The 20623-nt window shown below is 41.3% G+C and overlaps 1 long non-coding RNA gene across 2 annotated transcripts in view; it reads left to right on the forward strand.

Annotated features, from left to right (window-relative positions):
- Nucleotides 1-9728: 9728 nt before the first annotated feature.
- LOC144753675 (uncharacterized) overlaps nucleotides 9729-20623 on the forward strand; it is a 528323-nt gene continuing 517428 nt past the window's right edge. For both annotated transcript variants that reach the window (XR_013594472.1, XR_013594471.1), the window contains exon 1: nucleotides 9729-9922. This is a non-coding gene — a long non-coding RNA (uncharacterized LOC144753675). The remainder of the gene's footprint in view (nucleotides 9923-20623) is intronic.

A 20623-nucleotide genomic window follows, 5' to 3' on the forward strand; every position in this document is an offset into this window, starting at 1 on the left:
ATCAAGACCAGCTTGTCATTTTAGAAAGTTTATTTTAACACATCTAGAAAAACTTAGGTTTTGGTATTTTATTAAACAAGCATTAGGAAAAGTCATAAAGAAAGATGTATTCAGAATTAATTAAAAGAGCATAAATCAAGAATTATTATTCATTAGCAGAAATAAGTAAAATTAAGCATTTTCCAAAATCCTAACTATATCTCTGTCTCTACCCTCATCACCTAGTAATAAAGTAATTAATAAAAACTCCTGTCCTCACGTGTAAAGTCCATCAGCATAACATCGTCCTCCAGAATTCTCGAGCGTAAGCCAACTATGTGTTCTCTGAACCTATTCTTATACCCTAATTTTAGCTGAGCTAACTATTTTTCACATTCCAGCAGACGAATTCTAGTTCTCCATTGGCTGAGCCACCTCGTACCACAGTAAACTGTGACACCTCTTTCTTGCATGCCCAGGCAAATTCACTAGTCCATTGTTCATTTAGAAGTCTTGGCAGTTCTCCTTAGACTGCTACATTTTGTAGCGACAGCTTCCTTTTTAACCTTGAGCTTAGTCAGCTCTGAACTCCCGTGGCACGTTAGCAAACGTTAGCAGATTTCTCCAAAAAGTCATCTTTTTAGCAGTTCATTCCAAAACCTTTCAAAATAAAAGCTCAGAGGCCTTTTCCATCCTTCTTGGAATTATTTTCACTTGAGCCATTTTCATCATTAGGCCTCTTTCAGAAAGCGTCAATTTTCTGCGCCACTGTCCCTGCGTCACTTTTAAAAGGGTACTAATTTTCCTGCAGCCATCTCTAAGCTTCATTTGTAAAACTATTATATAAACAAACACAAAGAATAATTAATGAAAGAAATACAGTTTGTTCTGTTGCCTCCCATCATTGCTAATAATTAACCCATTAGTCTAAATTACCTAGCAGTAAAGCACAAATAAAGCAGCATTTTATATCTACCTGTCTTCATTAATCCATAAAACCTTATGTGCACCTAGAATAGTAGAAATGACATCACATAGACAAGGGAAGCAAAATAAGCACATGCCATTATTTTAAAAACAGCTGCTATTAGTTATGACATGACAATAGACAAGATTAATTTATTATTTTCTACATACATAAGAATGCAACATAATGCACATTTATGAGCACACATGTTAGTTTCCCACATGTCTTTTGTGTATGCAACTTTAAACTAGGTTGAATTATTATACACACAGCACAAGTTGTTAGCATTATTAATTTATTTATGGAAGTGTGACTTCATGGGTTTAAACAAATTTTTGTTTTCTATCCCGCTCCATCAACTCCCTCATCTGGTGATTAACAAATCACCACACCAGCACCCAAAAATTTAGCAAAGATTTTATCTAAGATGAACATGATTCAATTTCACCTGTGTTAGTATTTCTAAAGATTTATCTCATCAGTTTATCTACAATTCTCATATTGAGTTTTAAGAAACCCCTCTAGTTCTATTTCTTTCTCTTGTGTAACATGCAACTAAGCTTCAATAAAAGTGATGCAAAAACTATAACTAATAAAATGTCAGTATCTTGCTTGTCATATTAACCTAAAACTTCTCCTTGTTAATTTCTAAAAGAACAATAACCTAAATTAACCAAAGCAGAATTATATTTTCATTAAGCTTGCAAAGAAAAATAAAACAAAAATTTTAAAAATTTTACCTAAATTTTCTAAAAATTTCTAACACCCCCCTTTTTCAAAATTTTTTTTTTTTTTTATTTTTTTTTCAAACCTTCTAACAGTTTTTCTTCGACCTAATGTCACAAATTAAGTTTTCAGCTAACAGTATTTCTTCGACCTTGTGTCATCTAACAAGATTTCTTCAGCCTTATGCCAAAAATAGAAAACCTAAAAATTTAACAGGTATGTACTTCAATCATTGTCACTTTTGTTTTCAATCTCTTTTTGACTGTGACTATTTACCTCCATTACAGGTATCACTTCTATTTTCTTTCCTGCCTCACTTTTCTTTTCAGAATCCTTTTGACTTAATTTTTCATCAATCTGTTTCTTTGATCTGTATCTCAATTTAAATTTTAGGCCTTCATTTTCTTCTGGCCATTCATCACATTTTCTTAGTAATTTCTTCTTTTGCTTGGTCACATTACATTCTGTTTTCCAAGCTCCTTTTCTGAATTTTCTTATTTGAGAATCTTCATCATTCTCATTATTTTCAGTGTCAGACATTTTCATTCTGGACTCAGGTACTTCTTTACTCAGCAACTTCACTCCGTTAGGAACGTCATCTTTGTAGCTGGTACTTGGCAATTCATTTTCTTCTTCAATTACCTTCAACTTCCCAGTTTCAGAATTCCTGTTCCTGCTTTCAGAGCTACTTTTCTGCTTTTCAATACTCTCCTGGTCTTGAATCACAATCTGATCACATTCTTCTTCTGCTTCTTTTTCTGGCAGATTTCCATTATTTTCTGAGTCTTCAGTCACAACTTTCAAGTCTTCTTCAATCAAGGCTTGTTTTCTCTTCATATTCTCCAGATGTCGACCAACTTGTCGATCTTCAAGATCTGGATTCTCTTCAGGCTCTTCTTCAGAATCTGAATCAACAGTTGTGACACTATCCTCATCAGGATTTTCAGGTGTAGTTACACGAAAAGTATGGCCAGTGTCAATCCACCTCTTCAGTCTTTTGCACTTCTCTGCATTTGTTGTGACAAGACTGACTGACCTCCTTTTCTGCCACCTTGGCACTAGAGAATTTCTTTTTAGACGAACCTTTTTCTTGATCCTTTTACCTGGTAACAGATCAAGTACTTGTTCTTTTTCTCTTGTTTGCACTTCAGTTTCATCTTCATCAAACACAGAAATCATTTCATCTGATAAATTCCTGCAGTTCTCCAAATTGATGCCATCATTGATAGTCATCATTCTCTTCTCTGGTATGAATGTCTGTCTCATGACCTTGTCCATCATTATCTCACGTGAACTTAAATCTGTCTTTTTATCAGTAGTATTTCTCAGAAACATCAAAACAAGTGGAAGAATATCTGTCCACTTTGTACCTGCAGCTAGGCACATTTCTGCATCTCTGTCCTTTATAGTACGGTTCTCATGCTCCTCAACATCTGAAATTTCTGTTCTATCTGTACAATGGAGCAATCTGTTTTCAATATGTCTTTTGTTATCTGATAACTTTGCAACAGTAATTTCATCATTACGTCGCATCTGAAATGTTCCAACCCATTTTGTAATCAAACAGAAAATCACAAAAATGTAGCACAGTTTGTAATGTAGTGACATCTCACAGAAATTCATTTGTAATCTGGTCAATGAACCACTCTCCTGTAATTCTGTTCCCAATCTCACAATTGTTCTATTAATTGTGTTCACTTGCTGATATGTCAGACACCTCTGGTAAAGAAATTCTACAAATCCATGGTACATTCTGTCCATGTCAGTAATCATGTTATTTAGTAAAACAACTCTACCATCTTTGTGTGACAAAATCTCATCCTCATCTCGCTGTCTAAAATCTATTCTCAACCATGTGTTTCTCAACCATGTGTTTTTCTCCTCATGAGTTGCTTCATCTTGTAAGCCTTTGACTACTTGCCATGTTTCAACTACAGATGTTAGTATTAGTGAACTCAAAGCATGTTCATCATTCATTTTGTGTGCTGTACATATGCCAACAAACCTTTCTGCCAATTGAATATCATCAATTAATCTTTTAATTAAATTTGCATTTCTGAAAAGTGAACCTGTAAAAGTCAAAGTTTTAATCTGTTGATCAATTGTATCCTTTACCTTGATGTCTTCACTCAAAAGAACATTATTTTCATTCCAACATTCTGGAAGTACATTTAATCCTTTTGGACTGTTTTCTTGTTCTTTAATTAATCCTGTATCTGTTTTCTCTGTCTGTTCATTAACAAAAATTTGCAATGGCAGTGAAGCCATCTCATTCTGCTGAACCATTACCTGTCGCTGTATTTGTAGCTCTTTATTTAGCTCATTTATCTCAATCTCCTTTTCATTTGACCATAATTTTGACTCGTCTGACTGTGTCAATTCAATTAGGTTAATGTCAGACTTCTCACTTACCACAACTGAAGTCATCTCTGTTTCTTGCTGAGTTGCAATCCCTACTAATTCAATTTCAAGTACAATAGAATAAACCTTTTCAGTTAATGGGACTTTTAAAACTGCGGAATTAATTTCATCTTTTCTAAGTACAGGAACTATCTCTTTTTCCAAAATTTTCATAGACCGTATCAAATTATTTGATGAATTTACATGATCAGGAATATTAATTCCAGATGTACCAATCATTTCATCATGTTTTTCAATTGCATTAATTTTAGTAAAATTCTGAACTGGCATTTTATCAATCTGATCTGACACTTTTGGCGTTGCATTAATCTGTTCTGGGGGTCTTCGTGAATTTCTGTTCTGTTCCATATTTACAACATTATTTTTACACTGATCTATATTTTCTACTCTGACGCCTTTATTATTTATCTTCGCTAATTTAGGAATCTTTAATTTACTCTCGCATTTGGCAACAACCTTTTTCATTTTCTTGTATAAGGAAGACATTTTATTTAATTAATTTAGTAAACGTACTCTCTAAATTTGCCTTGTAGCGTTTGCTGATCAATTAATTAATTAATTTAATTTAACACTATCAAATATTGAAAACCTTATAATTTGGTCAATTTAATGTATCTCCTAATTTACCTGTATCACTAAATTTAATTAACCTGGAAAGAAAAATATCAATTTGCAAAAATAGTAGCAATGCAAAATTTTATTTTATAACAGTATATATCAACATATAATCACATGTGTTTTAAATGTACTTATTTTTCACTTACACACCTTCTGCAACATATACCTGTGGAAAAAGAAAAACCTAACCTGTTTGCTTTTAAATTTTGGGCAGTAAATGTAAATTAACTAAAACATTATTGGTAATAATCTAATCAATAAATCAAAATTAAGGACAAAATTTGATAATTTTAAAAATAATTCTCCTTCATGCGCAATCACCTTAGACACAGGTAATCTCTCTAAAACACTCTGTCTAATTTATTAATGGATAGTTCCTACTCTATTGTAATCAAATTAGTTTGATATAATAATCACACCAGTAATACAGTAGTCGGCACCACTAAAGCACTTTTAATCTAAATTCAAAACACTGATGTTCTTTTCCTTAAAAATTTTACACTCAAATGCTTGCCTCACACTTCTTTTTATTTTTAACAGTGTTATTAACAGGAATAAAAAACAGGACATTTACAGCAAAATTTTTGTATTGTTTTAAACAATCACCGCTTCATAAATGCCTCGGCCAAATCAGAACTCTGGGTGGTCGTGTTGCTCCGGACACTTTGGCCAATCAGTGCACGGCAACCACAACCCTCATTAACACACTCTGCCACTATAGTGTCCTAATAACACTCCAACCAACCTAAGAAATACTCCTATAATGCTCAACTAGCTATAACCCAGTTTTTGCTATTATCTGTACTGCTATTGCTGCAGTCTTCCTCTCTCGCGCTCAACCCCTTCTATTATTGCTCTTCACTCGTTAGTGGCTACATACAAGTCAGCTTTTCTTTTAGTAAATGAGATTTGAATACAGCGCGTAGTCACTTTAATCAAAGCAAGCCGTAGCTATTTTCATACATGGGAGAGCCTCGCCCAATTAGAACAGGGCTCACGGAGCCTCGCCCAATCGGAGCGCGGCTCTGCTTATGACGCTCTGGTCACTTTCTTCCAATCAGAGCAAAGCGGCTCTAACACACCCTCTTGCTGTAGCTCCAAGCTCTCTCCCCTCGCGCTCCAATCAGTAGCCTCTCTTGTAAATTTAATTCAGCCCTCAAAGTTCGTCACACTAATCAGCTGTGACATACTTCAATTCCAACAACAGGACCACTAAACTTTTATTTAATAGCGAGGAAACAGCGCAGCTCCGCTGTAACACACACTATGGCCCTTCAACCAATCAGGGAGCGGCCCTACTATGACGCTGCGCGTCAACAGCCAATGGGTGCGCGGCCTTTTCTATGACGCGCTGAGACTTTAACAAATCACAGCGCGGCCCCTTCGTGTCGAGCAAGGACAATTCTAATTTAACAAACCAAATGAATACTCAGAAACCTTTGCCAGAATCCGCCCAAAAAGAACATAACCTTCGTGACTCTCATAGAGTTTCTCTCACCTTGCGCTTCCAACAGTCTCTTTAATATATCATGTATTCGCTCGCCCACATCAGTCACAACACCCCTCTTCTTCTGAAAACAACTACGCGACTACAACAGAGGAAACTAAAATAAATACTTAATTTTTATTACTAAGGATACTTTTAAATGTACAGATAATATAGACGCGCAATAGTATATTTTTAAACGCGATCACCTTTTAAACATATAAACGCTGTCAGCCAATCACAGCGTTACTTGTAAAGCGTCTTAGCCAATCGGAGCACACCTTTGCTGTGACGCTCCTAATACATTAACCAATCAGAGCGCGGCAGACTCTGACGTATGCAGAAGCTGCGGCTGCAGGCTCTCCCTCTTCGCGCTCTCACTCACACACAGCCCCTCCCTTACAAATCTTATTTCAATAGAGCGCGCTAAGTTTCCTTTTTAAATATCAGCGTTTGGGAAGAATTATGTTTAAATTAAACGGTCATTTATTTCGAGGATGTTTATTTAGATAACAATTTTCAGCAGAAGACACTCCAGACTCTTCAATTAAACGGAGTGATATTTTATTATGACACTTTGGGCGAATTTTATTCTTCAATCAGTATACTTACTACACACATCAGTTTTTAATTTAGCAGAATTATTAAAACGAAGGGAACATCAGTGGAGGCTTAGCTAGTTACTCCATAACAACGCCTCAACCAATCAGGGGGCAGCTTTTTATTATCAATGCTGACGCTCTAGCCAATCCGAGCGCGGCAATTCTGACGTAGGCAGCTGCTGCAGCTTCTGTCTCTCCCTACACGCTGTTTCACTCGCAAAACCAGCCCCTCCCTTACAATTTTCGATCGGGGCACAATTTAATGGTTTTAAACTACGGAGAACAGTATAATACTATATTTAAAGCGAGGAATGTTTATAAAATCAATATTAATTGCTTTTTACTTATTTTAACGAGTTTAATAACGTGGAATACCTTAATTATTGCCTAATTAATACAAAACATTCTAAAATGCTTCTGAATGTTTTAAATTAGCACAGTTCACCTTTTTAGACTTTTCAACTATGCTGAACACTTTGAATTCAATTTTATTAGCGTGCAGAACTTTTAAATGTATTTAAACACTGCACTTCATCATAAAAGTCTTAGAATGGTACAGACTTTATCCTGAACTTTCCTAAGTACCTTAAAATTACTTTTGGTACATTTTAGTCAATATATAAAACGAAACACATCTGTCTGCTTCTCTAATTAGGATAGTTTACATACATTCAAGTATCCACACTTCGGAATAGACGGCGCTATTCACACTAAGGATAATTTACATTTGCCAGTAGAGCAACTCTTACTCTACCCTTCTAACACGTAAGAATATGAACTCATTTTGCTCTGAACCCACCGCGAAGTGAAAGTTCTAAGAGTTCCACTTGAACATACCTTACAAAACAATCACGCACTTTCACACTGAAAATTCCCTAACTTCAGTCACACATGAAATCCGTACAGGACTCTCACCTGTTTATAGAAATCATGCACCGTTAGCAAAATAACACCGTTATCCGTACAGGGCTCTCACCTGTTTATAGATATAAAACATGTACCCGTACAGGACTCTCACCTGTTTATAGATAATCATGCACCGACATTACCCTGCCCTTCACTCAAGCTCGAATATAACTAATACTCTTATCACAGTGAGTTTTATGGAAGGCGCTTTGTCCCTATTCTCATGCTGCTCTAATTTCTTAGAAAACCCTCACTATTACAAGATTCACACCTAGCCCTAAAACTGTGTTGCACGGCGACAACACTGTATTGCACGGCGACAATACTTCTGGTACACGGCGATACCAACAGTGATACTCGGCGATATCACAGAAACAGATCAGATATTCTGCATGACTACTTTCTCATCACACAGTTTTTGTACCGGTACACACATAGCACAAAATAAACAAACTCAACATGTGTTAAAACTTAATCCTATGAATTTACCAACATATATGTATCATGCATGTAACATGTATGTCAAAAACAACATATATAAACCGTCCGATGGCTACCAGAAATTGATCCAGCGCTCTCACCAAAATATTGCACAAATGACACTATCTACTACCACAAAACTTACACTACAACACTAGGCCCATAACAACAATAGAGCGCTTGAATCATGAGGCGATAAGATCTAAATATAGTTGTTTAAACCATCTGCAATAATCAAGACCAGCTTGTCATTTTAGAAAGTTTATTTTAACACATCTAGAAAAACTTAGGTTTTGGTATTTTATTAAACAAGCATTAGGAAAAGTCATAAAGAAAGATGTATTCAGAATTAATTAAAAGAGCATAAATCAAGAATTATTATTCATTAGCAGAAATAAGTAAAATTAAGCATTTTCCAAAATCCTAACTATATCTCTGTCTCTACCCTCATCACCTAGTAATAAAGTAATTAATAAAAACTCCTGTCCTCACGTGTAAAGTCCATCAGCATAACATCGTCCTCCAGAATTCTCGAGCGTAAGCCAACTATGTGTTCTCTGAACCTATTCTTATACCCTAATTTTAGCTGAGCTAACTATTTTTCACATTCCAGCAGACGAATTCTAGTTCTCCATTGGCTGAGCCACCTCGTACCACAGTAAACTGTGACACCTCTTTCTTGCATGCCCAGGCAAATTCACTAGTCCATTGTTCATTTAGAAGTCTTGGCAGTTCTCCTTAGACTGCTACATTTTGTAGCGACAGCTTCCTTTTTAACCTTGAGCTTAGTCAGCTCTGAACTCCCGTGGCACGTTAGCAAACGTTAGCAGATTTCTCCAAAAAGTCATCTTTTTAGCAGTTCATTCCAAAACCTTTCAAAATAAAAGCTCAGAGGCCTTTTCCATCCTTCTTGGAATTATTTTCACTTGAGCCATTTTCATCATTAGGCCTCTTTCAGAAAGCGTCAATTTTCTGCGCCACTGTCCCTGCGTCACTTTTAAAAGGGTACTAATTTTCCTGCAGCCATCTCTAAGCTTCATTTGTAAAACTATTATATAAACAAACACAAAGAATAATTAATGAAAGAAATACAGTTTGTTCTGTTGCCTCCCATCATTGCTAATAATTAACCCATTAGTCTAAATTACCTAGCAGTAAAGCACAAATAAAGCAGCATTTTATATCTACCTGTCTTCATTAATCCATAAAACCTTATGTGCACCTAGAATAGTAGAAATGACATCACATAGACAAGGGAAGCAAAATAAGCACATGCCATTATTTTAAAAACAGCTGCTATTAGTTATGACATGACAATAGACAAGATTAATTTATTATTTTCTACATACATAAGAATGCAACATAATGCACATTTATGAGCACACATGTTAGTTTCCCACATGTCTTTTGTGTATGCAACTTTAAACTAGGTTGAATTATTATACACACAGCACAAGTTGTTAGCATTATTAATTTATTTATGGAAGTGTGACTTCATGGGTTTAAACAAATTTTTGTTTTCTATCCCGCTCCATCATGCGCAGCACAATTTATTTTATGGAGCCGTTATTGTGCACGAAGTGTCTATTAGAACAGCTTCTGAGCACCTTCCACCGCAGACGAGAATGGTAGGCAGAGGAAGAAACTGAAAGAGTGCCTAAGCATTTCAGGAGGGAAGTGCGACGGCTCTGTCAGGGAGATGGAGCGGCTTGAGCAGAATATGAGCTGCGTCACCTGGTGAGTTTTTATGGGGTACACCTGCGCGAAATCACGGCGCAGTCGTGATCAGGAAACCGCCGTCCACCGCATATTAGCTCTCTTCCCTCTCACAGTTGACGTAATTCATGAGCGCTGCTAGAGAGCCCCACATAACACTTCGTCTTGCTTACGCAGATCGACTTCTTACATGCACGCACCACACAAGTTCGTGACATCAGGTGAGTCCAGTTGTGCACCAGTACACGAGTCGGACTGGCATATAGGGCAGTCAGGCGGTGACGAAGGGCTGGTCTGATAGCGGGTTTTTCGGCAGTTTGTGGGCCTGCTTTAAAGTCTGGCGGTCTGGTTTTTACTGTGGATTTCCTTGATATTAAAATAAATATTGCTTGCAGCCCAACTGCACGTAGTTTCTCATACCGTGCCAAGCACCTATTTAACCCCTCCCCTGCTGATGACGGAACCGCTCCGTCATCCGCCGCGGTCGCGCTGTGCTGATGACGGAGCGGTTCCGTCATGGCCCGCTCGGCACGCCTGCGCCGCGGATTCCGCGCCTGCGCTGAGCGTTCTATTGAGCGAGGCGGGCCATGACGGAACCGCTCCGTCATAAGCACAGTGCAACCGACGCTGGTGACAGAGCGGTTCCGTCACCAGCATGCGCCCGCCGCTCTTCTGCCCCGCCCCCTTAGCACTGCGGCTGAATAGCTGCCGCAGTGAAGGGGTTAATGAGTTTTCACCAGTACTAAACTGCCTTGTAAGGCAATAACGAATGGGGAGACTGGGTGGGGGTCAGGAGGGAAAAGGCGTCGCACGGAGAAAGCAACATGGGTGGGGGAGTAGGCAGAGTGGAGATGAAGGGGCTCTAGGACCGGTGGAAAATGGTCGAGTGGGGGAGTAGGCAGAGTGTTAGATGAAGGGGCCTTAGGACCGGTGGAAAATGGTCTTTTAAAGGCCTGTGAAATACTTGAGTGCGGCTGCGATAAGACGCCAGACCAGCAAGCCCACAGCTGCTCGAGAACTGTCAGTGTCTTTGTGTGTGTTTGTGTGTGTGTGTGTGTGTGTAAATTGTCTCAGCCCGGAGTGACACATGATGGTTGGAGTAAGCAACGTACCTGGGCAGGGGCGTAGGAGACACTAAAATTCTCGGGGGGACAGGGACAACCTTGTGGATTTTCCATTAACCGTATACAAATCACCACCCGTTAAACAAATACAATCGCATACTTTTGTAGTGAAATATTAAGAAAAGCAGGCATGTTGTCACAATTTTCATTTATGCTTTGTTATTTACATTCATATAGTAATCAGACCAAATGTTAAAAAACATGTATATGAATCATCTTGATGTACCAAGGAAACAAGGGTCGCTGACTTCGGGTAAGGGCGTCGTGTTTGCAAGTGCATTATGATTTGAAAAGTACCTGCTGCTGCATTCCTGGTCTCCAGCAATTTTCAGGCAACAATAAAAATGTGAAGATAACTTTGGTGATTAATGTTATTTATTGAGAGAGATCGAAGGTTTGTCTAGTGGAAGTTTTGACTTTTGGTAAGGTAGACACAGTGGGTTAATATGCATGCTGCAAAGAACGTATACCACGCAGATCTCAAAATGCATATCATGTAAATTGGTCAGTGAGTTACTGCTTTTGTCTGAGAGATTCTGTTGGTATTTGCAGTTTATAAGTTAAAATCCTAACATTGAACAGTGAGCTATTAACCGTCATCAAAGAGCTCTATGAAAACTGCAAGGTATAGATTAGAACATTATGATTTTTCCCCAGTATTTCCTTATCCTAATGTTGGAAAATGGGTTCATTAGGATAGAAATCAATTCTGATTATTAAAGAGAACCCCCAACCATGGTGGTATGTTTTACATTCTGAGTGTGTGCTTCTTTAGTGTTGCAAAGCCATCTTGTGCCCTGGGCACTCCCCAACGTTTTGCTGACTGGTACTGGTGGTACCTGACTCTGACTGACCCTGGCCTCTGCTTAACCGCATGCGTGCGGCGGTTATTTTTGCGCTGTGCGGCGATTTACAAAAAGCCGCTTTATATGACGAGGCATGCGAGCGGCGCAACTCATGACGAGCTCAGCTCGTCATGAGCATGGAAGGGGTTAAACAGGCACAGGTCCAGTGCTATTCTGAAAGAGACACTTCAAAATTCAGTGAAAATACCTACATACACTAGGGTGCACTATGGGTTAGGGTACCCCTATGATTGGCATGACCTCTCCTATAAGGCCCTAGTTCATAATAGGGCAGGGAGATTGGAACTATCTTTAAGTCCCTAGAATATATTAGGGCATGGCAGTTTAGAGGCCAGCAGCCCTTTCTGCGTTTGCATGTGTGCACTGCTGAAGCCTGAGGTCAGTTTAAAAGTAGCCCTGTGTTGTAGGACTGCTTTTAAAATGCAAATTGTGCCCAAACTCGACTTTTGGGTTTGGGGAACTTATAAATTGATCAACTACAATGCTGGGGCAAAATTAAGTTAAGTGGAAAAAAAAATTCCACTTAACTATGGCTGTATCATATTTGCCACATAATACATCATCTACTGCATAATGTAACGATTTGAGCGAAAAAAAATTGTAGCTCAAACGGTTCAAAAATTACTAAAAGAAATGTGACTTATGTTGCTGTGAAGTGTAGAGCCCTTTGCAAAGGTTGACTGGTCACCTTTCCCTGTGCTGCATTTGTATGTTACACAGCTTTGCAGAGGCTGTTAGTATGTATAAATATGTTAAAATAATAAAGTATCATAAAAAGCACCGCATTACGCTGCAACCTTTTTATTGTTGCATCATTTAGTTAACACTGCAACATAAGTTTGGCCTCCATTGCTGCATAACTCCAGTGGCCCGAAAGCAGGCTGCACATGTTAAAAGTGTTTGTGCATGAAGCAGAGACCATGAAGTTTGCAAACTTAGGGGCTGATTATGAAGGCAGGCTGACTTCAGTCCGTCTGCCATCGAATCCGGGATTGGGACTGCAGGCCTTCAAGGTGGCGGCCCGACGAGAGGCATTACAATGCAACCACCACTATGGCGTTTGCAGTGCCTATCTTTTACATTGCAGCAGGTGCTGCTGGCTGCATCATCTGCCGCAATGTAAAAGCTGACATGTCAATCAATCATAGCATTTGTAAAGCGCACTACATACCTGTGAGGGTCTCAAGGCGCTAGGGGAGGGGGACTGCTACTGTTCGAAGAGCCAGGTCTTGAGGAGTCTCTTGAAGGTTAGAAGGTCTTCGGTTTGTCATAGGCGGATGGGGAAGGTGTTCCATTTCTTGGTGGCGAGGTGGGAGAATGATCTGCCACCGGTGGTCACTCTTCGGGTGCGGGGGATGATGGCGAGGGCGTGGTCTGCAGAGCGGAGCTGGCGGGCGGGGTTGTAGAAGCAGAGTCATCTGTTGAGGTACGCCGGTCCGGTGTCGTGGAGAGCCTTGTGTGCATGGGTGAGGAGCTTGAAGGTTATCCTCTTGTTGATGGGGAACCAGTGCAGGTCTTTCAGGTGGGGTGGGATGTGGCTGCGGCAGGGTATATTGAGGATCAGTCGTGCGGAGGCATTCTGGATGCGTTGCAGTCGTGACAGGAGTTTGTTCAGGGCTCCTGCATAGAGTGCGTTGCTGTAGTCCAGTCTACTCCTGACGAGGGCTTGGGTGACCGTCCTTCTAGTTTCAGTGGGGATCCACTTGAAGATCCTGCGAAGCATGCAGAGGGTGTTGAAGCAGGTGGAGGCGACGGCGTTGACCTGCTTTGTCATGGAGAGTGTGGGGTCGAGGATGATCTCTAGGTTTCGTGCGTGGTTGGTGGGTGCTCCTAGTGCTGTTGGCCACCAGGAGTTGTCCCAGGCCGATGGGGTTGAGCCGAAGATGAGGATCTCTGTCTTGTCCGAGTTCAGCTTCAGTCGGCTGTGCCTCATCCAGTCGGCAATGGCCTTCATTCCTTCGTGGTGGTTGGTTTTGGCAGTGTGGTTGTCCTTGGTGAGCGAGAGGATCAGCTGGGTGTCGTCGGCATAGGAGATGATGTTTAGGTCGTGCTGTCAGGTGACATGGGCGAGTGGTGCCATGTAGACGTTGAACAGCGTTAGGCTGAGGGATGAGCCTTGGGGTACGCCTCAGATTATCTCGGTGGTTTTGGAGCGGAAGGGGGAGAGGCGGACGCTCTGTCAGGTCCCATGTCTGGGGGCTGAGGGGAAAGGGGCCCGCTATGGGCCTCCAATGTCCCTTTCCACCAACTTTTCCATTGCGGGTGAACTGCCATGGATAGGCTGATGGGCAAGGGGTATCGTAAGCACTACTGTGGTGCCTGGTAGGCACCACCAGTATTGTAGGAACCAAGAGCCCCTCCACCGCACTGGCGGGCTCAAGTAACCAGTCCGGTGCGTGGCGGTTGGTCTTTCAGACCGCCAGGAAAGCACCCACCATTGTAATATGGTTGGCGTTAATGCAGTCACCGATGGCAGTGGGACTGCCAATGACGGGGTGACGTGGTGGTTCCACCTTCATTATAATCACCCCCTAAGTTTGGTGTGCATGCAAATCCTACATTGCCAACCACTGGTAAGTTGCACTACTACTCCTGAAAAAGTCCAATGGAGGTACCAATGGACGAGGTGGACTGGCCTCAAGGATCTTGCGACCTCAGTGACAGTCCCTGTCGATCTAGGGTGTGCTTCTTTGTATGCCTGCTCGCAAGACTGGAGGTGAACTGCAGTATGAATTGTGGTGGACAGGCCTTCAAGGTTAACTCACACTTGCCACCGTTGGGGTCCACCTGCGGGTGCTAAGACACCAGGGCTTCCAAGGTCTATCGGGCCTTCTAAGGTGTATCATCGGAATGAGCTCTGTCAGGAGTGCGGTCTGGTGGACTGGTCATGAAGGCTGAAAATGGTGCTCCAGTTCCGAACTCAGCAGCTCTGGCCAGAGTGCCACATCCTCTCCCACACTGAACACCATACTGCCCCACTGAGAGAAACTTGCCTGCACTGCCTTCAGCCACAACTCAATTGTGCTGCAACTAAATTCAAAATATGCACTAGACAACAGTAAAATGTTGTCTGAAAAAAATGAATAACACCCTGAAAAAAGCAAACACTCATAAGGAATGCACGAATAAGCAAATCATGTGAAATGTATTTAGGAACAACATGGTTACTGTAACAGTTTTAAACTCATTATTCAGAAATCAGTAAGTGATTTTGCCTGAAAAATTCAGGACATGGCTACAGGACCAGGAAGGGACCAGTTTCAATGTCCAAAAGGAACTTGAAGGTGACTTCACCAGTCCTTCATCACAGACAAGCATCATACAGTGTCCTAAGACACTCATTGTTGCACACCTGGGTCCAAGGGGTGGCGGTGAAGATCTAACTCATCTGGCCAGTACAAGACTGGGAAGAGTACCGGGGAGCCCACTCTAATCACGTGTTCTGCTGTAAGTTCTACGATATACACTCATAAATACTCATAAATACCGTACAAGGTTCTTAAAATAAGCCTCACCCCGGTTCTACTCTTTTGAGACTCCGCGTTGAAAATAGCTATTGGTATCACGTTTACGTCCTCACGTCTTCTACGAGGTGCCGCCCAAGCACTGGAACTAGGGCAATGGATTCCAAGGAGCAAAACTCCCTAAAAAGGGTTAAATCTGACCACTCAAATCCAGGTTCTCCTAACAAGACCAAGAAAGTCACACCTGATGCAATAGACATGATCCTAAGCAAGCTTGATGAGGTGAAAGACCTGGCCAGGTCGACCAAAGAGGAGGTTGTGGCAATTCGACAAGACATAAGGGACACCAACGCTCGCCTTACAGAGATGGAGTCAAGGATTAGCCGACTCGAGGACATCGAAGTTAAAACGTCTGCGGCTCTAAAACAATTGAACATATCCTCGGATCACACTACAAGAAAGCTGGCTGAATTGGAGGACAGGAATCGAAGGGGGAATCTGCGCATTTTCGGCGTTCCGGAGGGATCCGAGGATTCACAAGGCTCATGTATCCAATTCCTGGAATCATGGTTCGCACAGGCTACAAATCTGACCTTCGTTCATCCCCTAGAATTCGACAGGGCCCACAGAGTGCCGGGAAGGATCACCAAAACTCAAAAAGGTCCCAGGCCTATAGTGTGTAAACCGTTACGCTACCAGCACGTGGAACAAATCCTTGCCTTTGTCCGGAAACACAACCATATTTTATGGAAGGATACGAAGATCTACATCTCACAGGATTACAGTAAGGAAACGGTGGAAGTGAGGAAAGCGTTCCTGGAACTTCGACCGCAATTGAAATCAAGGGGCTTCCAGTTCGGCTTTATGGGTCCAGCAAAATACAGAGTGATCGTGCGGGGGTCCCCCCACATCTTTTCAGACCCCATGAAACTCAGACGTATGTTGGACGATCTGGAAGACCGTGACATGGACACCAACAATATGGACAATGGGACGGCTTCGGCCTCTGGCTACAAATGAGTATCCTTTACCTAAGTTGTCTATGTAAAATTTCATTGTGCTTTCACAAAATAACGTGGCTATCGATCTCGTCTTTCTGCATAAAATATCCGCAGGTCTGTTGCTCTTGGCTATTGGTAGGGAACTACTGGCAGTTAGCTGCTCATTCTTTTTCGCACAGGACTTCCGCAACACATATAATCTATGTATACATTTTGTACTAGCTCACCGCCACTCCTGGGCACAACTCATAGTACTCATTTTGCTCGCAACTGAACTACGTCAGTCGCCTTATGGTGTGTTAGACTCAATAGGAGCTCTTTGCCTTAAACCTAGTACGTGCCAGGTATTGCATGCCACAATGTCCATCCTTAACTGCTCCAGTCTATGTAAATGGGAGTTTAGGCACTAAAGAGATAGGCTATGTCCCATACTTGCAATACCTGTTACAGAGCATTAGGTCTCTTCATGATGCATATGATAGGCCCAAACTGGTCCTTTTCTTCCAAAGTTGTTTTCTTAGATTTTATGATGCACAGTCTCAGAATTATTGACGATTACAGATAGTTTATGAGTGGAGCCTTTAGCTCCTTCACAGTACAAAAGCTGTTTTCTTATTGTTCTGCATAAATGTTCCAATGGTGGTGCCTCGAATCTAAACCTGAGACATTTCGCTCATGGGTCTAGCTGAGTTATCACTACGTTAAATGTATAAAAAATTGTTCCGATGTTTCTACTATATTAGCATATACGGGAGGGAACACTGCGAGTTTCCTCAAGTCACCATGCTTTCTGTTTGCGGTTGGGGTGGGGGGTGTGGGAGGATTGGGGGGGATATGTGTTGTTTGTATTGGTTTTCATTTTTCTTGCTTTTTCTTTGTGCCGACAAGATTTGGCGTTTACATGACATCCTTACAAGCTTGTACGATTACTCGATACTCCTATAGTTCGGGTGCTACACTAAACAGGTCATTGAGTCTACTACAATCCATGCTCTCTCTGAACTACATAGAACTAATTTCTCTGAGAATCATACAAATACATTCTGTCTGTAATTCTTTAAAATGACGCGTTCTACTATTGATACGCCACTTGGGGTGGCCACGGCAGACAAACTAAAAATTCTGTCCCTAAATGTGAAAGGTTTAAATCAACCCGTTAAAAGGCAAAAGATACTGGATTATTTGCGCAGGCAAAAAGGGGATATTGTGTTGCTACAAGAAACCAAATTAGATAGTAAACAATTCTATACGTTAGGAAACAAATATTATTCTGAAGTAGTAGGCTCTGATGCGGTGGGGAAAAAGAATGGAGTATTGATATTGATAGCTAAAAGATCCAAAGTTGAGTTACTTTCATCCTCTGCAGACGAGAAGGGTAGATGGGTTACGGCCAAACTAAGCAGAGATAACACAGAGTTTTATGTCACCAACATTTATGCTCCCAACACTAGCGACTTAACGTTCTGGGAGGGTTTAGCGAAACAGGTTGAGACTATTCCAGACTCTGCTATACACATACTGGGTGGTGATTTCAACTTCCCAATGGACCCATTCCTAGATAGAGATTCACGGTGCACTTTCAAATCAAACAAGTCTCACAAAGTGCTCCTTAACCTGTGCCAACGTTTCCACCTGGTTGACACATGGAGATTACAAAATCCCACAGATAGACTATACGTTTTACTCCTCACCACATGATTCCTATTCGCGTATTGATTACATCCTAATCACACAGAATGGGGTTCCGAGAATAGAGGACTCTTCTATTGAACCAAGAGTTATGTCCGACCATTCGTGTATCTCCCTCTCCATAACCAACGCTAAGCCTTCTTCACGGCAAACATTGTGGCGCTTAAATGACGAAATACTGAATAAAGATAAGCATCGACTCGCTATCCAATCTGCTTTTCGCTCGTACCTGGAGTTGAATGGAAGAGGGGACACCTCTGACCTAGTACGCTGGGAGGCATTAAAAAGCACGATCAGGGGGGTATGTATCAAAATCCGTTCAGCAATGAACAAAGATCACAATGCTAAACTGGAAGCACTGGAGCGAGAGATATCGGACCTAGAAAACAAACATCAAATAGATAGGGCCAGAGTAACACTCAACACAATGACTGCTAAGAAATATGAATACAATAAACTTGTGAGCGAAAGAGCAGGCGTATGGTTAGACAGGAGACGTAGACTTAAAATCTGCGAATCCAACAAAGCGGGTAAGAGCTTGGCCGCTTACCTAAAGTTCAAAGTCCAAAAGAACTCAATCAATGTCACTAAGGATACATCGGGGGTGGGCCACTGTGAACCAGATGAAATAGCAGAAGTTTTCAAAGACTTCTACGAAACCCTCTATGCCAAAAATTCATCTGTAGAAGAGGGAAAGATTCAGCATTACCTGAACGAATGTGACCTACCGAAACTCTCCTCGGATGATCAGCAGGGGCTTAACGAACCGATCACGGCAATTGAAATAGAGAAAACAATTTGGACTTTAAAGTGTGGTAAAGCTCCCGGCCCTGACAGCTTCACTGCTAAATTTTACAAAAGTTTTGCCTCCTTTCTGGTGGACCCCCTACTCCCTTTGTTCCAAGACATAAGCGACACGGGTGCAGTAAGGGGAACTCTGGCTGAGGCTACTATCGCTGTACTCCCGAAAGATGGTAAGGACCCCTCCCTCCGAAAAAATTATAGACCTATTTCCCTAATTAATCTGGACGGAAGATCCTAGCCATGATTCTCTCGGCACGTCTACAACGTGTTCTTCCTAACCTAATCCACCCCTCTCAAGCAGGATTTCTTAAAAATAGATTATCCAGTGATAATACCAGAGTTCTAGTGCATGTCTTGGAAAAAGCTAAGCTCTTAGATACACCAACGGCGGCAATAACATTGGATGCCGAGAAGGCTTTTGACAAAGTAGACTGGGCTTTTCTTGAGGCCGTGCTAAATAAATTCAATCTAGGAGTAACATTTACGAAACTTATCATGTCACTTTACGCCTGTCCCACTGCAAAGGTTGGGGCGGGTGGCTCTTTCTCCTCTTCCTTGTCCCTGAAGCAGGGTACGAGACAAGGATGCCCCCTCGCCCCATCCTTGTTTTTGTTAGCAATTGAACCATTCCTATATCATATAAGGCATAATGATGCAATTGCCGGCGCCCATTTCAGGATTGTACCATAAAACTGACCGCGTACGCTGATGATGTGCTAATTATGTCAAAGAGGGCGGATGAGGCTATTCCGGCGCTCATGCATACCATTGATGAATTCTCCAAGGTTTCGGGCTACAAACTAAATAAGGACAAAGCGGAGGTCAAACTCCTGAACAATATTGGTAATAGTGACATCCTTGGAAACTCCGGCCTCCCTGGCAACCACACTGCTTTAAGTACTTAGGCCTTGATTTTGGGAAAGATTTAATTTCAACACTGAAAATCAATGAGGAACTAACCCTGAAAAAGATCTCAACACTATTAGATGGTTGGTCACCCAAGTTTCTCTCCTGGTGGGGCAGAGCAGAGACTCTCAAAATGATGTCCACCCCTCTGGTGAACTACCTAGCTAGCATGCTTCCTATGACTTTTACGGATGACTTTGTTAAGAAAGTGGACAGGCTGTTTGGTGAGTTTTTGTGGCGGGGGAAGAAAGCCAGGATATCTATGAAAAAGCTGTAGATGGCAAAAGAAAAAGGTGGTCTGGGTCTTCCCTCGTTCAGGAACTACCAGACGGCTTTCCTCTGCAAGCAGGGAGCCTTGTGGCTGGTAGACTCTCCATCATATGTCCCAGTTTGGCTAAACATTGAAAAGTCTATCATAGCAAATGCACCTTTACCGACCCTTCTTAGTATGAACTTGGCACATTTACCTCATTCCAAGTATATCCTACTGAATACCAGACGAGCTTTACTAAGGCTCGATCAAACCCATAAAACTAAACTTACTATTAAAAAACCCACTTTTGTGTCACTTTGGAGAAAACCTATGTTCAAAATAGACGGCGAAACCCTTTTCTGGAAATCATGGTCTGAAAGGGGTATTAATATGGTTAAGGATCTTTACGAGGGAACGCAACCCATTCCTTTCTCGAAATTACAGACGTCATATGACCTATCCCCCATAGACTTCTACCATTTCCTGAAACTGAAGTCTATCATCTCAAAACGTAATCTCACCACCGACACACCTTGGCTTGTGACACATCTTCCACACTTCACTCGTGTTGGCCACTTTGTATCTAGAGTCTATAAACTACTCCTACCGTTACCC

Source organism: Lissotriton helveticus, chromosome 5_1, assembly GCF_964261635.1.
Source record: "Lissotriton helveticus chromosome 5_1, aLisHel1.1, whole genome shotgun sequence".
Taxonomy (NCBI): Eukaryota; Metazoa; Chordata; class Amphibia; order Caudata; family Salamandridae; genus Lissotriton; species Lissotriton helveticus.